The 19,348-nt window shown below is 43.5% G+C and overlaps 1 long non-coding RNA gene across 1 annotated transcript in view; it reads right to left on the bottom strand.

The window, feature by feature from the left end:
- Positions 1–1,575: 1,575 nt before the first annotated feature.
- Positions 1,576–19,348, bottom strand: part of LOC150058918 (uncharacterized) — a 52,473-nt gene continuing 34,700 nt past the window's right edge. The window contains exons 2-3 of the long non-coding RNA XR_016536564.1: positions 3,131–3,228; positions 1,576–1,976 (exon numbers count right to left, since the gene is read on the bottom strand). This is a non-coding gene — a long non-coding RNA (uncharacterized LOC150058918). The remainder of the gene's footprint in view (positions 1,977–3,130; positions 3,229–19,348) is intronic.

The following is a 19,348-nucleotide window of genomic DNA, read 5'->3' on the forward strand; positions in this document are numbered from 1 at the left end:
CTCTCTGTATTACTGCTCTATTTTGTCACTTGGACTGAACTGGTAGCTCCTCATTAGAGAACGTGGTTTATAGACAATCTTATTTCCTGTAGCCATTATGGGTGATGCAGCCACCCATAAGCTTAGAATCAGTCAAGCAAGCTTAAAAATCAGGTTTGATGGTTTTTCTTCTCTCTCCTGTCAGGCCCTTTTCTTCCCCATAGCTCTGAAGTATCCAAATTCTACCTGTTTTTTTCAAGGGTTAGTTCATATAGTCCCTTCTCTGACCTGACATTCTTTCTATATAAAAGTATTTTTCTGGGCCTGGAGTTTGGCCTCGTGGTGGAATGCATTCCTAACATACACCAAGACCTAGGTTCGATTCCTCGATACCACATACATAAAAAACTGGAAGTGGTGCTGAGGCTCAAGTGGTAGAGCTCTAGCCTAGTTCAAGGACTTGGGAGTTTCTCAAGTGCTCAGGCTCTGAGCTCAAACCCAGTACTGGCAAAAAAAAAAAAAAAAAAGTGTTTTTCTTTCTTGGAAAAAAAAATAGCATTGTTTTAAATATTTTTTTGTCGAATGTGGGACTTGAACTCTGGGCCTGGGTGTTAATCCCTGAGCTCTTCAGCTCAAAGCTTAGCTCTACCCCTTGAGCCACAGCGCCACTTCTGGTTTTCTGGTGGTTAATTAGAGATAAGAGTCTCACAGTCTTTAGTGCCCAGGATGGCTTTGAATGGTGATCCTCGGGTCTCACCTTCCTGAGTAGCTAGTATTACAGGCATGAGCCACCACACCCAGCTAAAATCTTTTTATTTTTTATCTTTTTTATTTTTCTACTTCATATTGCAGTCGTTGATGTAAAAATGGAGGGAAAAAAGGATATGATTGTTCTCACCTGCCCCTCACAAAAAGAAAACAATAAGCTTTAGGGTATGGATAATAATTCTTTTATTTTTCCCATATACATGTGTATATATACGTATGTATATTTGTGTATATGTATGTATATAGCCTGTGATTTGGGGCAATCTGACAACACAGGAAGGAAATCTCAAGTTTCAGAGCAATGTAGTGTTCTTTCTAGGCACACTAGGAGGGTTGGAAGAGGTCTGCACACGGGAAAATCATTGCAATTTGTGTGGTCTAATGAGAGGTCTCAGATTAGACACCAAGAAATGGGAATCGGCAGGAAACCCAGCCATAAGGAAACCAGGGCGACTGTCAGTCCCAGGGGTAAGGAGGAAAAGAGCCTCACCCCAGGCTAAGGACCAGTAGCAGAAGGTTTAATTGTTACCATGTCACTGTGAGAACCTACTGGAGCCGCTGTCTGGCCTAATGGAAACCTGATGCCCTCAGCTTCCTGAAACCCACTAGCCAGACTTCAAACACTGTGCCCTTCTGCAGGAGTGAGCAGGCTGGAACCCCACTCACGGGTTTATTTCCTCTCAGACAAAGGAGGTGTCTCTCACCTCCAACCCCATCCATTAATTCTGGCTTTGTCAGGACCTGCCAGAAAACTAGCACCCCTCCCCCCACACACTTTTTCTCCCACTTAGCACTTAATGCTAACTTTCCCCCAAGCTGCATGAAAAATCTTCTCGAATTATCTCATCAGACAACCTCTGGCTCTGAGCTTGCAGATCTAAGAGTGAAAGAAAGCACAGTCATTTGCCAACAATTTGCACTTGGCCATCTGCAGTGTGCATCTTGTGTTTGCACGATTTTGTGAAACTGGAAGCAAGGAATTCGTCATTGACAGGAATGGGAAATGCCCAGGGACCCAAACTCTTGAGGTCCGTTTCTCCTCTTCCTAACTGTATTATTCACTTCTAGTTCACCACCATCTCTGACAAGATCGTACCAAAGTAGCAAGGCGAAGAATTCCTCCACTGAATGAGACTGGAAACGTGTTTATACACCCTGGTGTATGGTTGTGGTCAGTCCAAAGCTCTCAAGGCAGGCAGGCAGGCAGGCAGGATTCCTGGGTCTCCGCTCTGGGGAAGAGGGGTGTTCTGGAATTTAAAACTTCCTTTCTCTTACACCACCTCCCAGAGGCTATCCAACCTGTGTTTTTCCTTTGCTGAGGTTACTTTTTTTTTTTTTTTTTGACAATCCTTATCACATGTAAACTCCACAGTAGGGTGAAAAGGTAGGTGTTTAAGATAGGCAGCAACAGCTGGGATAAACTACTCTCTTAAAAGGCTGTCTTAATGAAATGCATCTCTTTATATTTGGGGCATTTGTAAGCAGAATGGGAATGAAACTTGAGGAGATTCTGTGATAACCAGACTGTATCCTGTCAAGAGCATTTCTCCAATAACACAGAGATGAGCTTCCCGATAGCCTGCTTCCGGCCCACTGCTGCCTCTCACCATAAATCTTCATTCTTCGTCAGGTTTTCAGTAGATTTTTGAGGGCAGAGCTCATTTCCCTAGGGAGATGGGCCTAAGGAAAGATCTGGAATTCCTCTGGTTAAAAACAGCTCTCATTCTGCTTAGTCAACAGGCGGGCCATCAGAATCAGTATCCTGCTGAGAACATTTACATTGTTCTAAAGCCTGTTTGCAGGTGGTCAGGCAAAGATACAGTTCCTAATCTGGACCTTCTGAAAGGGAAAAGAAAATATGCCTCCAAAGAAGAAAAAAGAAAACAATAGAAGAAGAAAAAAAACCCGAACTCTCCTTTATAAATAAGCACCTTTGTGATTTTTTTCTGCCTAGGTTTACAGTCTCAAGAAATTTCAGTAACTTGATAGTTCAAAAATATTTCTCTACCCAGAGTTATCTCTTCTAGTTTACTGAAAGGACTCACCCATTTCCTAGGTGTCTAATAAGCTACTGATAATCATCATTTAGTAGATGAAACTGTAAGTAAAATTAGCCCATAGTAAACACTCAGCCACATATTTCCTGCTTTCCATAAAGAAATGGTTGTGCATCTTAATCAGTGATTGGTTTCCTGAAAATGTTTACTCTTGTAAGAAGGCTTTGGGAGTTACACCGGTTTAAATGCTCTTAGCCAGGTGCTAGTGACTCAGGTCTGTAATCCTGCCTACTCGGGAGGCTGAGATCCAAAGCTCTCAGAAAAGTCAATGAAATTCTTATCTCCAATTAATCACCAAAAAGCCAGTTGTAACTCTTCAATCATACCTTGTGGTTCAAGTGGTACAGCTCTAGCCTTGAGCACCAAAGTCCAGGACAGTATCCACACTCTGAATTCAAACCCCAGGACCAGTAAATACATATAGCTAGAAGGAAGAAATGCAGAAAAATGAAGTTCTTTCCAAATGCAAAATATATGGATACCCAAATCTAGATGACTCTGAGTAGGAGACAATTTGTGTGCAACCTTCTGTTTGGTCTCCCTTGGCCTCCTGAAGGGGATCGGGCAGGGGGAGCCTGTGTAGGGGGACAGCTGGAGACACTCCCAGCAGCCCCCTGTCACAGCTTATCAGTGTCCATAGACAGAGCTTTTCCTGCCTTGCTGAACCAACAGCAACTTCTTCATTTCCACCATGCTCTTTTCTGCTTGCAAAGAAAAAAGCAAATGTTTATGATGCTGAAATATATAGGAAATCATTGATACATATGTATCACTGGGCAAATTCTATTCTTCAACCCAGTAACCTAACTATTATCTGCCTAAACTTCAGAGAGCTCCAAAGATCAACACAGTCAATTTTGATGATGCATATAACATATATGTTTATGAAAGTCATAGATACGTAGGACTCTCCTGTTGGTTTCTTTTAACAGGAAGAGAAGGATGACTGAATAATCTTTGAATTGGAGAATGCACATATTAGATGAAGCAAATACGGACAACACACACATAGTCTACTATGCTTGGGTCAGTAAGGTTGGAGGAATTTAGTTGTAAATTTGCTTTGAAGATTTTACAGATTGCCAGATACATCCATGTGACAGTGGACTATGCAGAAAATTGTATTATTTGTGCTATTTATACCTCAGACCAAAAAATAATAAAATCTCGAAGAGCTGTGAATATGAAGGCTTTAGGAAGATTAACAGAAAAGCAAGGCACTAGTGCTGCACACCTGTAATCCTAGTTACTCAGGAGGCTGGTATCTCGAGGATCATGGTTCAAAGCAAACTAAGGAAGGAAAGTCCACGAGACTCTGTCTCCAATGAACTAGCAAAAAGCAGGATTGAGGGCATGGTTGAAGTGGTCAGCAAGGCAGGAAAGGCTCTGTGGGCTCTGTCCATCACCACTGACAGGCTATGACATGGGGAGGCTGGGATCTTCTCTAGCTTCCCCACCTATGCTTGCTGCCTCCTTGAGCCTACCACCTTTGGGAAGCCAAGGGAAGCCAAACAGAGAAGGATGGATGCAAATCACCCCGTATGCAGCATTTCATAGATTTGGGTATTTTTTTTTTTTTGCCACTCCTGGGGCTTGAACTCAGGGTTTGAGCACTGTCCTTGGGCTTTCTCAAGCCTAGAGCTCTACCACTTGAGCCACAGCACCACTTAAGCTTTTTCTCTGTATGGGGTACCAAGGAATTGAACCCAGATCTTCATGCATGCTAGGCAAGCACCCTTACCACCAGGCCAAACTCCCAGCCAAGATTTAGGTATTCTTGAGGTTTACTTTGTCAAAAGAGTCTTACTAGTTCTCCCCAATGCTCAGCTGAAGTTCATTTCTTCAAGGCAAATCTCCCTTTCCCTAACTGCTCCACTGTCCTAATAACTACAGAGCTCCAGCAAATACACATTGCCTCTGCTTACAGCTTTGTTTAATCCCACAAAGGAGGGAGGGAGAGGAGAAGGGAGAGGGGGAGGATAAGAAAAGATGGAGAGAATGAGGAAGGAAGGAAGAAAGGTAGGAAGGAGGCAGGCAGGAAGGAAGGAAAGCAAGAAGGCAGAATAGTACAATCTCAATGTAAACTGCTAGGGCAGGTGTAAGATAAGAAGTGAGCTACCCTAAACTTCATGCTTATTGTCTCCTCCTGACTCTATAGCACTTTGCTATTCTCTTAGAGAAGAGGACTTTAAAACCAGAGAACAGCTAGCTGCCTTTTTATATGACTCTCAGCACCTGCAAGCATTTAGTGAAGACATCTGTACCAAGCCCAGTCTTTTTCACACTGATATAGTATTTCTCCAGAGGGAACATTCTTTTTTTCATATATTTTTTATTGTAATTAATAGAAGAGTTACACAATATTCGCCAGATAGATTGTGCATTAATTCCCATACATTGATATCCTTTCACATGTCTTGGTCCCCTTTCCCCCCCCCCCTCAACCCTCATCTTGTTTTCCCCCATTCCCTATCCAATTTCAAATAACCAAATACAAATATATCCGATATATCAGGTAAACAAAGTGAGATACTCTAATAATATGAGATAACCAAGGGACAGCAAAGGAGATGAGAGATAACATAGTACCTTAAGAACAACAATCATTCATTATATGGCTTATGTTTCTATATACTAGAGATCCTTTCATTTAGCGACCTACTATATGGCCTTTTGTATCAAGGTTTTGCTCTATTGCAAATCTCTGCTAGGAGAACCCAAGGTTTCTACTGATTATGACAAATGAGGGAAACCATTGAGCCTAAGTTCCTTTGAGTCTGGCTTACTTCACTTAATATGATCTTTTCTAAGTCTTTCCATTTCCTAACAAATGGGGCAATGTCATTCTTTCTGACAGCAGCATAGAATTCCATTGTGTACAAATACCACATCTTGTTGATCCACTCATCAACTGAGGGACATCTAGCTTGGTTCCATATCTTTGCTATGGTAAATAGTGCTGCAATGAACGTTGTTGTGCTGGTGGATTTAGTATGTCCTTGTTTCTGGGTGATTGGGTAAATGCCAAGTAGTGGAATTGCTGGGTCATAGGGAAGCTCTATGTTTAGTCTTTTGAGGCACTGCCATACTGCTTTCCATAGTGGTTGAACGAGTTTGCACTCCCACCAACAGTGTAGTAGTGATCCCTCCTGGCCACATCCCCTCCAGCATTTGTTGTTATTAGTTTTCTTGATGCTGGCCATTCTAAATGGTGTGAGGTGGAATCTTAGAGTTGTTTTGATTTGCATTTCTTTTATGACCAGAGATGTTGAGCATTTCTTCATGTGTCTATAGGCCATTTTTGTTTCTTCTTCAGAGAAGACTCTCTTTAAGTCTTTGGCCCATCTTTTAGTGGGATGGTTGTTACTTTGGAGATTAGTTTTGGATTGATTCAATTTTTTGAGCTGTTGATATATTTTAGATATGAGGCCTTTGTCCATTGTGTGGTTGGTGAAGATCTTCTCCCACTCTGTAAGCTTCCTAATTAGTTTACTAGCTATGTCCTTTGCCATACAAAAGCTCTGCAGTTTAATGCAGTCCCACTTATCCAGCCTTTCTCTGATTTGTTGTGATTCTTGGTCCTTATTAAGAAAGTTTCGACCTGTGCCAAGGAGGTCTAGTGTATCTCCTATTCCTTCTTGTAAAGTTTTCAGAGTATCGGCTTTTACCTTGAGGTCTTTGATCCATTTGGAGTTAATTCTAGTACAGGGTGACAAAGAAGGATCCAACTTTAGTTTTCTGCATGTGCTTAACCAGTTCTGCCAGCACCACTTGTTGAAGAGGCTATCTTTCTTCCATTCTATTTTTTTGGCTTCCTTGTCAAAGATTAGGTGGCCATAGGTCTGTGGTTTAATATCTGGGTCTTCAGTTCTATTCCATTGGTCTTCAGGCCTGTTCTTGTGCCAGTACCAAGCTGTTTTGATAATTATAGCTCTGTATGGAGGGAACATTCTTTATAGTGTTCCTTGGACTTTCTCAAGGCTAGAGCTCTATTACTTGAGCCTCAGCATCACTTCCAGCTTTTTTCTATGCATGTGGTACCGAGGAATCGAACCCGGGTCTTCGTGCATGCTAGGCAAGCACTCTCCCACTAGGCCAAACTCCTGTCCCTGTTTGTTTTTTAAGGGGACTGATCCTGGGACTTGAACTCAGGACCTGCACATTGTTTGGGGGCTTTTTTTTGTTTAAGCTAGCCATTTAGATTCCACTTGAGCCACAGATCTACTTTCAGTTTTTTGGTGGTTAAGTCTCATGAACTTTCCTGCCCCAGCTGGCTTCCAACTGTGATCCTCAGATCTCAGCCTCCTGAGTAGCTAGAATTACAGGCCTGAGCCACCAGTACCCGGCTTATTTTCTGCAATTCTAAGAGTATTCTCAAGTCTGGAAAATCTGCAGTTCCCCTTGGTCGTGTGTGCCTCAACATGAGGCTCAACTTAAATTCTAATCTATCATTACAGTTCTTAAAATGTTCACTCTTTGGATCTGTGGCTCACCAAGTTATTGCATTGTGATTAACTTTATAAATTCCCAACCAAGAAGAAAAGAAATATCAATTCCTAATACTAAATGCCCAATACATATCAAATAAACATACCACATGTGTGTCTGTTTGCGTATGCATGCACACACACGTACACACACACATACACACACAAAGAGGGAAAGGAGATATCATATTTTGGTATGTTGCAGATCAGAGTGCCAAAATAGAAACTAAAAGGACCAAAGTACTCAAATATACTGAGCTCCCAGAGAAAGATAGGTATTGTGTTTATCAGCATAGAAATTTCAGTCTCTAGGAACATTTTCTTTCTCCCATCTGAAAAGAAATAATTAAACATGGGAAAAACAAAATTTAGTTTTTCAAGTTTTAAACTTAACTCTCCACCCTTACTTTATAAACTTTATACTTTCTTTTTTCTTTTTGGTAGTAGAGTTTGAACTCAAGGCCTGGGCACTGTTCCTGATCTCTTTTGCTCAAAGCTTTTTACCACTTTTAGCCACAGTCCCACTTCTGATTTTTTGGTGGTTAGTTGGAGATAAGGGTATCATGGACTTTCCTGCCCAGGCTGACTTTGAACCTCAGTCCTCATATCTTAGCTTCCTGAGGAGCTAGGTTAACAGGCATGAACCACCTGTGCCAGGGCTGTTTATATTTTCTTTTCTTTCTTGTTTTTTTTCTTTTTCTTTTTCGTGTGTGTGTGTGTGTGTGTGTATCTGTGTGTCTGTGTGTGGTTGGGGAGGTGATATTAAGGCTTTATTAGGGGCCTATTCTTGAGCTTCTTTTGACTCAAGGCTAGGACTCTGCCACTTGAGCCACAGCTTCCCTTTTGGCTGTTTATTGGTTAATTGAATATAAAAGTCTCACGGAATTTCTGGCCTGGCTTCATTCTGTGATCCTCAGATTTCAGCCTCTTTAGTAGCTAAGATTATAGGTAGGAGCTACCAGCAGTTGGCTCTCTTACCAAATTTCTTCCTCACCTACTTTTGGTGAATGGTGAGCCATAATCCTTTCTCAATGCCTGATGTCAGGATGATCTGCTTCCATTCCGAGAAGTAAGACTTTCTAATTGCTGTTCTTAAAATGGGTTCATTCTTTTCCTTGGTAATTATCTAGTAATTATTTATTGACCTAGTACAGACATTCTATTGCTTAAAGAGGTGAAGATGGTGAAAAATAAAATCCATCCTCTGTCTCCAGGAAAGTTTTGACTAGTTTGTGATTTCCCAGTGGGAGATAATTTTCATGTATATAACTGACAAATATATTTTAGAAAATATACTGTAAAAATTGAACTTTTTGAGCTGGGAGTCTGGTGGCTTACACCTTTAATCCTAGTGATTCAGGAGGCTGAAAACTGAGGGTAGGGATTCAGAGCCAGACTAGGCAAACAAATCTACCAGAGTCTTATCTCTAATTAGCTGCAAAGAGGCTGGAAGGGTGACATTGATCAAGATGCATTGTATTAATGAACTGCTTTATTACATCGTAACTCCTTTGTACAACTACTTAAAGATTTGAAAAAGAAAAATTAAGTGAAGGGAGGAAAATAGCTGCAAATGGAGGTATGGCTCGAGTGGCAGAGCTCTAGCTGGTATCAGAGAAAGCCCAGTAAATGCCAGAAGCCCTGAGTTCAAGCACCAGTCTGAGTCATTGAGTTTTTAAATGAAATTTAACTTTTGACAAAATGCAACATTTCTGCCCTCCAGCATCGTATCTGCACATAGTAGACACTTTCATAAAAATACATTCATTTCTTTACTGTTTTTGAACAATCATGTCATGTTGGAAATGCTTTTGGGTTTTCTGGCAAAGTGTCAAACGCTGGTGTACTCAAGCCATCTAGTGGAGAACAGAAGAGTCTTGGATTGGCTGCAGATGCAGTCTACAAGGCTCATGCTCTCTGCCAATAGGCAGAGAAGTAATCAATCGCAACCAAGCCTTAACATCTTTCATCTGAATAATTGGTCATCTGAATAATGGGAGCAATTAGTACCAGGGAAGGAAAGGGGAACTGGAAGGCAGACAGGACAAACATGTGCAGATAACCTGTGTCGCATCTAGCAGCCTCTTGTTCCCATAGTGCCTCAAGCTCCTGTTCAAATGCTTCTTCCCATAATGCTGGGGGGTTCTCTCTCAAAGTGCTTCTTCTTCCCATCATGCTCTGAATGTCCATTCAACCAGTGCAAAGAGCTGGGGTAGTGAATGCACAAGCCATCAATCAATCAGGGCAAATAACAAGAGAGAAGACATAGAGGAACCCTGTTTTATAAAAACTGCCCTCTCCATTGGACACTTTGGGATCCATTTCTGAAGTGAGAGTCTCACTATTTTCCTTTTTAAAGCTTTCCTTTCACTTCCAAATATACTGTTTACCTAAAATATTTCCCTGCCTTTTAATTCTTCAGTGGGTAGAAAAAACAAATCCATTCTCTTAGAGAGCACCTGTGCCTATCTCATGCAGGGGTCCTAAGATTACTTGAGATAAACTATGTAAAACTGCTGCATGTGACTCCTGTATCAACAGTACCTACTGGTTTTTTTTTTGGTTTTTTTTTTTTTTTTTTGCCAGTCCTGGGCTTGAGCTCAGGACCTGCGCACTGTCCTTGGACTTTCTCAAGGCTAGAGCTCTACCACTTGAGCCTCAGCATCACTTCTGGCTTTTTTCTATGTATGTGGTACCAAGGAATCGAACCCAGATCTTCATGCATGCTAGGCAAGCACTTTAACCACTAGGCCAAACTCCTGGCCCCAAAGTCTGTGGAAGTTTTTTTTGGTTGTTTTTTTTTTTTTTTTTTTTTTTTGTTGTTGTTGTTGTTTTGCTAGTCCTAGGCTTGAGCTCAGGGCCTGGGCACTGTCCTTGGACTTTCTCAAGGCTAGAGCTCTACCAGTTGAGCCTCAGCACCACTTCCAGCTTTTTTCTATGCATGTGGTACCAAGGAATTGAACCCGGGTCTCCGTGCATGCTAGGCAAGCACTCTACCACTAGGCCAAACTCCCGGCCCCAGCAGTACCTACTGTTTAATGAGAATAATTATTACCATTCTCAACTTTGCTTCAGGAAATTAGCCTAGTCATGTCTGCAATAAGAAAGAAGACAGCTTCAAAAAGAACTATTGGATTCTGGCATTATTATGAGTTTCCAAAATGTATATGTATCACTTCTCCCAGATACCCTTTCCTGCCAGCTAAGTAGGGTCCCTGCCAACAGCAACCAGTAGAATTTTCTATCGAATGCCTCCAAACCTTGTTCTGCATTTTATCGAGCTCCATTATTCACTCGTTTCATCAAATCGGAACCCTCTCTTCATTAGCGTTATTTCCTCATATCACTGGCCTGGGAGTACAGATTCTAGAGCCATGGTAGCCTCTGAATGGAGCCATTTGAGGAGGAGCTGTGCCCCACCGCCAGGATAGCCCTGTCTGGCAGGGGCTGTGGGTATGCCCTGCCTGCTTTTGTTTGTCCCCTCTGGGTTATTATGTGCATGGAGTCCATGAGTCAACAGCCAGGCTCGGTTGTGGGACAGACCAGAGTCAACAGGGCTCTTTTGACTTCCGTGGACTGTGATTGAGGGAAGCCAATGACCCCCTAAAATTATCTTTGGAAAAGCATTTATATAAGGCTTTACTTCTCAAATCTGATGAGAGTCTTGGACTCTGAAAAATCTCTTTTCCTGAGACAGAGGAACATACATATAACTTCTTAATACACTTCCGATGACTTGGAATCTCTGCAATCTTTTGGGTGTCCACCTCCCTAGTCTAGAGAATTCAGAAAACACACAAGTTCTTGTCAAGATGCTCATTGTTTCTTTTGTGAGTCAGAAGCTTCTAACAAAGCAGTGAGTACCTGAAGATCCAAACCTTGGGTTTGGATCTAGGTACAGCCCGCTGGCTGTGATATGGGCTTCACTAGTTCACTAACAGGTGATTATTCATCTTGCTGGGGACACTCATGGCAGCAGTAAACACACACACACACACACACACACACACACACACATACACACTCAGACACAGACGCGCGTGCGCGCGCACACACACACTTTGTGCAGAAAGCTATATCTTTAGTGGACTGTTTTCTGGGGTCTTTTTCCTTTTCTTTTTTCTTTCATTTGTATCAGCAGCTGCAGGCTCAAAATTGATGTGCAAACCAGGTTGGGCAGCCAGGAGCCCAGGGAGCTGTTCCCTGCCTCAGGGGAGCTGGCATGAGAATTTTTATGCCTCCAGCCTCTTGTCAAATAACGGGAAGAGAGAGAGAGAGTAAAAAAAAAAAAGGATCATTTGAAGGCTTCCAATTGAGAGATGGCGTGAACAGAATGCCTGCCATGGCCCGGCTGCCCTGGAGAAAGGCACTCTGGTGCCAGTGTTAGGGAACCAATGTGTTTCCATTCCCTCTGGAAGGACTCTCCCCACCCCTGTTGAGGGGGTGGATTCCAAGCCGCTGACTTCTGGCCTCTGTGTAATAGGACTGCAAGGGTTTCCAGTTTAACGCTCACACTTTCCTCCCCTCGTTTCCACCCCTCCAATGCTTCTCCTAGCAAAAGCTGGGACCGTGGGTCGCTGGGAATGGTGGCAGGTTCTTAAGCAGAGAAAGAAGCTGAGAGGAACAGTGCCCACCGTTGTGGCCCGGAGAACTTGCATTGCATGTTAATGAAATGCTATCCAACACCAAGCCCTAAAGGTACTCGGCAAAGCCATCAAAATCCCTTCTGGAGTTCGCCTCTGGCAGCTGTCCCTCACGGTTCCCAAGCCTTTCCCATACATCCAAGGACACGCTTTGCTCCTGAAAGACACACGCAGGTTCACTCCCAAACCCGGGTGTGTATCGAACGCGGACAGCCTTTTCGTCTGACACCCTCATCCCGCCCCCACCCCCTTCTCCAGTTGAGGAAGTCTGGCCAGCACGGAGGGGTAGACAGTAATTAAGTTAGCTGTGAGCTGCTGAGAGTTGACTTGGGGATTTCATCGCAGCTGCCTGCCTCTGTCTCCCCAGCCGCCCTCCCACATCTTCCTAGGAGACCGGCTGTGTGGAGGGGGAGCCCTTTCCCACAGCTCTGATCTGATTCAGATGAAATTCAATCTCCGTGTGACCCACCTCAGCCTGCGCTCTCCCACCCGCCGCCAGCCTCTCCTGCAGGCTGTGCGTGCTGCCCACTTACACTGTCCACCCGGCGGCCTCCCTTCCACCAGCCGGGGGTATAGGTTTACCATGTCAGCGGGCCAGCTTCGGGGGCCTGCCGGCTGCCCGGACGCTCACCCCTGAGCCCCAGTGCTCCATGTAAGGACACTTTATACCTGCTTGAATGGGGTTTGGGAGTTGCCAGCTGAGGCTGAGAACCCAAAACAGATGTAAAAAACATCAGGCTGCGTTTTTCCACGGATCGGCCATACCCGGAAAGATTTATGACCCCTTTAACCTTTTAACATAGGTTGAACTGGCTTGTTTTATAGCAAGGAAACAAGCCTAGCAGTCATACAGAAAAATCACCAGAGAGCCAGGGCCTGCCCTGGAGTCTGTGCTTCCTTGTACCGTCCCCCCATCTTTGTCTTCTTTCCTTTAGCCTCTGTAATGAGGGGTAGGGGGTGGCATTCCATTACACACTGTATAGAACTCTCTATCCCCAGATAGCTCACAATTGCCAGTGGTTTTGATTCTCCTAGCTGTTCTCGATAATGGCAAATATGTTTGTTGTTTGTTTGTCTGTTGGCAGTACTGGGGCTTGAGCTCAGGCCCTGGGGGCTGTCCCTTAGTGTTTTTTTTTTTTTTCTGCTCTGGGCTGGTGCTGCACCACCTGAACCAGCTCCACTAGATAATCAGAGATAGGAGTCCTATAGACTTTCCTACTCCAGCTTGTCTCAAACTGTGATCCTCAACTCTCAGCCTTCTGTGTAGCTAGGATTATGGGCAGAAGCCAGCAGGCACCCAGTTTCGGCAGCTATGTTAAAGAAAGACTAGAAGTGGCAGGAGTTAGTGCTGGTGCATGGTACAGGGGCCCTAGTATTTGTTGTTTAATTGCTACCTAATCACCTTTGGCTGGATCAGGCACACTTTCTTTTGACCAAGAAAGCTTTGAACTTTCTTTTGCACTTCCTGCAAGAGGAGGATTTCTACCTAGGGGCAGGGAGGCACAGGAAGGGAGACGTTTGTGGGCACCTTTTACAAGGCCTATGAAGCTATAGGGAAGGGGTTTACAATGGCATCATAATTAGCAATGATATGTCAAGGCAGGCAGACACCCCTTGAACCTGACTCTGCTCGTCTTCCTGCAGCCTGGCTGCTGTCCTGGGCCCCTAAGTCACTTTGTGGGGCAAAGAATCCTAGTCATCTTTCAAGATTTCATGTTTTACTTCACCCTGTGGGAAAAAGACATCCAAAGTCCTGCCTTCGTTTTTACTGCTTTAAAACTAGCAACATAATGAGCTGGAGACATGGCTCAAGTGCTTGAGTGCTTACCTAGGAAGTATGAGTCCTTGACCTCAGTCTTCATGTGAAAACAACAATAACAACAAATTGTATCTTTAATGGGCTATTTTTAATGGCCTCAAGCCTGTAATCCTAGCTACTGGGGAACTGAGATCTGAGGATTATGGTTCAAAACCAGCCTGGGCAGGAAAGTTTGTGAGATGCTTATCTCCAAATTTATCACACCAAAAAAGCTGGAAGTAGAGCTGTACTATAGCTCTATTTTTCACCTGGAACAAAACAGCTAAGGAACAGCTCTCGACCCTGATTTATTCAAATTTCAGCACGTGGGGGTAAGGGCAGGGGAAAGGAGGCTGAGAGGAGGAATAGCTATATCATTTTCATTAAAAGATTCATTTTTGCAAGCAACCAACTAGCCTGCTTATCTCAATATAAAGATAAGAAGAGACAGGTGGATCTGGAAAATATGTTCCTCACCTTCCTGCCCTCTCCAAATCCCAGGCCTATAAACCTTTCTATCCACATGGTTGAGGGAAATGCTCTATTTTCAGTCTCACAGAGAGCCTTATAGATTTATTTTTTTGAACCACTGAGTAGTTGGGACCCGAAGAGAAGAAAATCGTGAGCACTTAAATTAAAAACACTCTTTTTTTAGAACTCCTGGTCACAGACCGTTTTTGTAGAGGAGGGAAAGTTTGGGCTGGGGGTTGGGAAGACTCTGGCCTGACTAGGGAGCAGGGGAGATTCCCTCAGCCAAGCGCAGAAATAATAATCTCCCTGACTCCTGAGAAAACTGCCCCGAATGTTAACACATCAATCTTAAAGAAACAAGCCTGGCTTTTACCGACTTAATTTCATATAATTATTTTGGTTGTTTGAGTCTTTACAAGAAAGAGGGAGTGGAGGAAAAAGATCAGAAAATTGAAGGGGATGAACAGAGAAGAATGAGATTTCCTTTGTTTTGAAGATTCCCATCTCTGCCCCCTGCCCAGGGCTTTGCCCAGGCTTTCATCTTCTAGAAGCCAATACACAGCACACTCAACAGCATGTGGAGTGGCTCTGAAGCCACTGATTGCAGCTCCATCTGTCTTTAAGAGACACTTTAATAAAGCCTTCTCTTGTGCCTTGGATCCTAGCACAGCAAACATGCAGGGAAATGGGGCAAGAAAGCCTGGGGCAAGTCAGCCCTGCCTCCTGGCTACAGTTTCAGTTTGCACAAACCATTAAAAGCAGCAGCAGATTTCTTTCCATCCTCAAATCGAAGATGACAAACCTTTCTAACACCATAAAAGGGTCTAGTAGGAAAACACTTAAAAGTATCTAAATGGGAGATATTTTTCATAAGCTTTTTTTGTTGTTGTTTTTTTTAGTGTGTGTGTGTGTGTGTGTGTGTGTGCGCGCGCACGCGTGTGACACTGGGGCTTAAACTTAGGACTAGGGTGGTCTCCAGCTTTTTTGCTCAAGGCTGATGCTCTACTTCTTGAACTCTACCTTTTTGCTGGTTAATTGAAGATGAGGCTTGGATTTGCCTGTCCAGGCTCACTTTGAACCACAATCCTCAGATCTCAGCCTACTGAGTAGCTACCTTGGAGGGCAGGTGTCCAGTTAGCCACTACCTAAGTTCTATTCATAGAAGAGTCGAAGATACAGAGTTATGGTAAGTAAATAGGAAATATGGACACCATCTATTCCATTTGAATAGCAATTTACAAAGCCTCATCCTCCAGAAATATTGTTTAGTCATATCCAGCCCAGGAAACTGGATGGAAACAAATAACTTGGGAAATTGTGAGGCAGTGTCTAGCAACTTGACTTTGAGTAACATTGTCTTGAAAAGGAGTACATTTCTCATCCTCCCACTCCGGGGCCGTGCCTTTGCTCCACTGGGGCCGAGTTAGAGAATAGAGCACACTAAGTTCACATCCCTTCATTAATATTTCAGAGTCTACAACACGATGTCCTGGAAAGAAACAAAGCAGAATGGAGGATTATGTAGATGGGTTTGGTTTCCCTTTAATGATGAGAAAAATGCATGTCTGTTCTGAACAGATGATAAATTGATCCAGAAAATGTTGCACAAGTGTTCTTTGCTAAGCTTCAGTCCAAGTCAACAATGTAAAAGAAAATATACCTCCATTTAGTTGAAAAGGACTTAAGTTCAAGACATTGCACAATAGGACTGGTATGGCTTACACTTCGTCAAATGGCCATGTTCGTTTATTCAGTTTTCCACAAGACTTTGCCAAAGAGAACAATAAGGGAGAGAGAAAGAGGGAGATTTAGCTGTGGTTCCAGTTTGTTTTTGCACCTGTGAGGTTTTTTTTTTTTTAATGACAATAGTTTAAGAATATCATGATAACATTGTTAAAGATGGTTAAAAAATAGTTTTTATGTGAAGCTGGGGTAATAATGAAAGGCCTTCTCATAAAAACAATACCCTTCTGGGACAACAGAAGAATGAAAGTGTATAAGAATTTTCTAGAAAGAAAGATGGCTCCTAGAATTTGAGAATAACTTTTTAGTCTTGCATTTTTATTTTTTTATTTCTTTTGCTCAGGGTTAACACTTCACCACTTTGAGCCACAGAGTCACTTCAGATTTCCTGGTTGGTTAATTGCAGACAAGAGTCTCATGGAATTTCTTGCCCAGGATTGACTTTGAACTGTGATCCTCAGAACTCAGTCTCCTAAGTAGATAGATTACAGGTGTGAGCCACCAGTGCCTGGCTTAGTCTTGCAACTATCTGCTTCTAAAATGTCTCCTCCCTCCCACTTCAAAACGAAAAAAGGAATAAATATGGCCTTTGGAGAATCAAAACAGAGAACTCACATGATATTTGGTTTAGAAAAGTCTCAAGTCCTTTCTCACAGCTATAAGACATACATGTAGGCATGTACACTTCTGTTTCAATGTAAGTGTGTGTGCATGTACGTGTGTGTGTGTGTGTGTGTGTGTGTGTGTACACATGCTTGCAAGTGTGTGCACATATTCACCTTCTATGTCCACAGTAAACACTGAAAATTAGGACAAAAACTTTTGGCAGATAGGTATACTGACAATCAGAATGACATGGCTTGATAAAAAACAGGGAGAAAGCAAGTCTACTCGAAAGTTTACAAAATAAAGTTAGACTCACAGAATCTCAGGCCTTGCTATCCCTCGCAGACACTGGGGGCCCATTACATTGGATAAAGTAAAGCATTCCCTGTAATGCTCCGATGCCATCAAGATAAAGTTAAATTATATTCTATTTATTCCACCTAAGAAGGCACTCAATAATGTATTTTGGGGGGTTCTGGGGAATCCATCAACATAGTTAAAATTAAAGAGGTGTCCACACTGAAGGAGGCAACTCCTTATCTTTCCAGAACTCTCATTTATTCAAAAACACATTCTCCCCACAAGGAACAAAGACTGGGGGAGGGGAGGACTGGGAGGAAGAACAGCTGCTCTGAGTTAAGAAGTATGTTAATGACAGCACAGGAGTCAGAAAGATGTGCAGGGCCAGTCTTCTGGTCAGAGAAGTAATGTACCAAACTGCTGAATAAAACCAATTGTCCAGGTCAGTGATGCTGGATGTGAGGCAGGAGAGCAAAGACAGCTGTGGTTGATGAATGAGGTATCTTTGGCATGAAACCATCCTCCTTGGGCCCCAGCCCCAGGCTGTGATGAGACATAGGTGACCTGCTCAGGCACTGCCTGGAGACAGTGACCTCTCTACCTGCCTAGTGTTTGAGCTTTACAGAATCAGTTGATGACCGGAGCTGCAGAGGGCCATAGCAGGAAAAAGAAGGCAGAGAGGATCTTAGAGCATCAGCTGGAATATTAGTGAGAAACACAAGATGTCATGATTAGGATGGTTAGAAGTACCCGAGGCACTAACTAAAAAGAAAAACAGCCCATCGTTTTATCTTTCAAGGTTTCCTATAAAGGGGTCAGCAGGTCGTGGCAGAAACTAGCCGTTAATTACCTCCTGGTGTCCTGGAGTCATGCCTGGCTGTGGCCAGACCTGCCACCCTGCCAGGAGAGACCCTAAGATTGGGCCTGCTGTGAGAGGCTTGGGGTACACAGCTTCCTGAGGAAGAGGAAATGAGAGAGCTGTCCCCAGTGCTGGAATACTTTCCCTAACTTCCCCCACTGAAGGAACTGTCTCCTCCAAGATGGAACTGACACGGGACTGACCTGTATTTGGAAATGGAGATATATACAAGGAACGCACCAGAATAAACACCCCCCCCACTACTCTCTATGGAAATGAACTCCAGGAAATGGAAATGAGATTTTTGTTTTGTTGCTATTTTCTTTTCTTTTTGTCTTGCTTGTTTATCTGTCTTTGGGAGGGCAAGGGCAGCACAGAAATGGGGGGACAAGAGTGAACAAATATAGTAGTGATGCCCACTAGACACTACACTGGAAATCTGAACTACACAACTTGTAGGTGGGGAGAGGAGGGAAAAACTGAGAGAGAAGGGAGGGAAGGAGTGATATTGTTCAAAAAAAATGTACTCATAGGTTCACACCTGTAATCCTAGCTGCTCAGGCTGCCGAGTTCTGAGGACAGCAAAAGCCAGCCTGGGCAGGAAACTCCGTGACCCTCTTATCTCCAATTAGCCACCAGAAAACCAGAAGTGGGGGCCCAGAGTTTGGCCTAGTGGTAGAGTGCTTGCTTAGCATGCACGAAGACCCGGGTTTGATTCCTGCGTACCACATACATAGAAAAAAGTCGGAAGTGGTGCTGAGGCTCAAGTGGTAGAGCTCTAGCCTACCACTAGAGCTAGAGCTCTAGCTCAAGCCTTGAGCTCACGCCCAGGACTGGCAAAACAAAACATCAAACACACAAACAAAAAACCCAGAAAACCAAAAGTGGTGCTATGGTTCAAAGTGGTAGAGCTCTAGCTTTTAGTAAAAGACCTCAAGGACAGCCCCCGGGCCCAGAGTTCAAGCCCCATGATCCACAGACACAGACACACAGACACACACAGACACACACACACACAGACACACACACACACACACACACACACGTAGATTATGGGCACCAACAATCCCCTAAGCTAAGCAAGCTCCTCCTTGGCCTTGGACTCCTGTGTCCAGTTGCTTATTGGATGTTTCCTCTGGACTATGCCATCACTTTGAAGCTATTTACACTAGGATTAATTACTTCTTACAGATGCCTGACTGGTGTCAGTCACCTTTGCTGCTCTGTAAGTTATTGAGGTAAGTCTATCAGAGCGGAAAACGCAAATACCCCTGTCCTGTTACCATGGAGGTGTGGACTGGCATTACTGGTTTTGTGAAGGGTATTTCAGTGATTTAAATCTAGGCAGCAGAGCATTGCTATTCAAGGTTGAAGGTGCCACAGCCCTGCACAGCAATGATTCTCCTAACTCAGAAGCAGATGAAGTAGAAAGACAACAAGACAGAGAGAACACAGCTAGGCATGAACAATAGTCTTAGAAATATTAGGGTCAGGGGTGGGAGTTTAGCCTAGTGGTAGAGTGCTTGCCTAGCATGCACGAAGACCTGGGTTCGATTCCTCAGTACCACATACCCAGAAAAAAAGCCGGAAATGGTGCTGTGGCTCAAGTGGTAGAGCACTAGCCTTGAGAAAGTCCA

This window comes from Megascapheus bottae, chromosome 9 (genome assembly GCF_031878675.1).
Source record: "Megascapheus bottae isolate mThoBot1 chromosome 9, mThoBot2.hap1, whole genome shotgun sequence".
In the NCBI taxonomy this organism is placed as follows: Eukaryota; Metazoa; Chordata; class Mammalia; order Rodentia; family Geomyidae; genus Megascapheus; species Megascapheus bottae.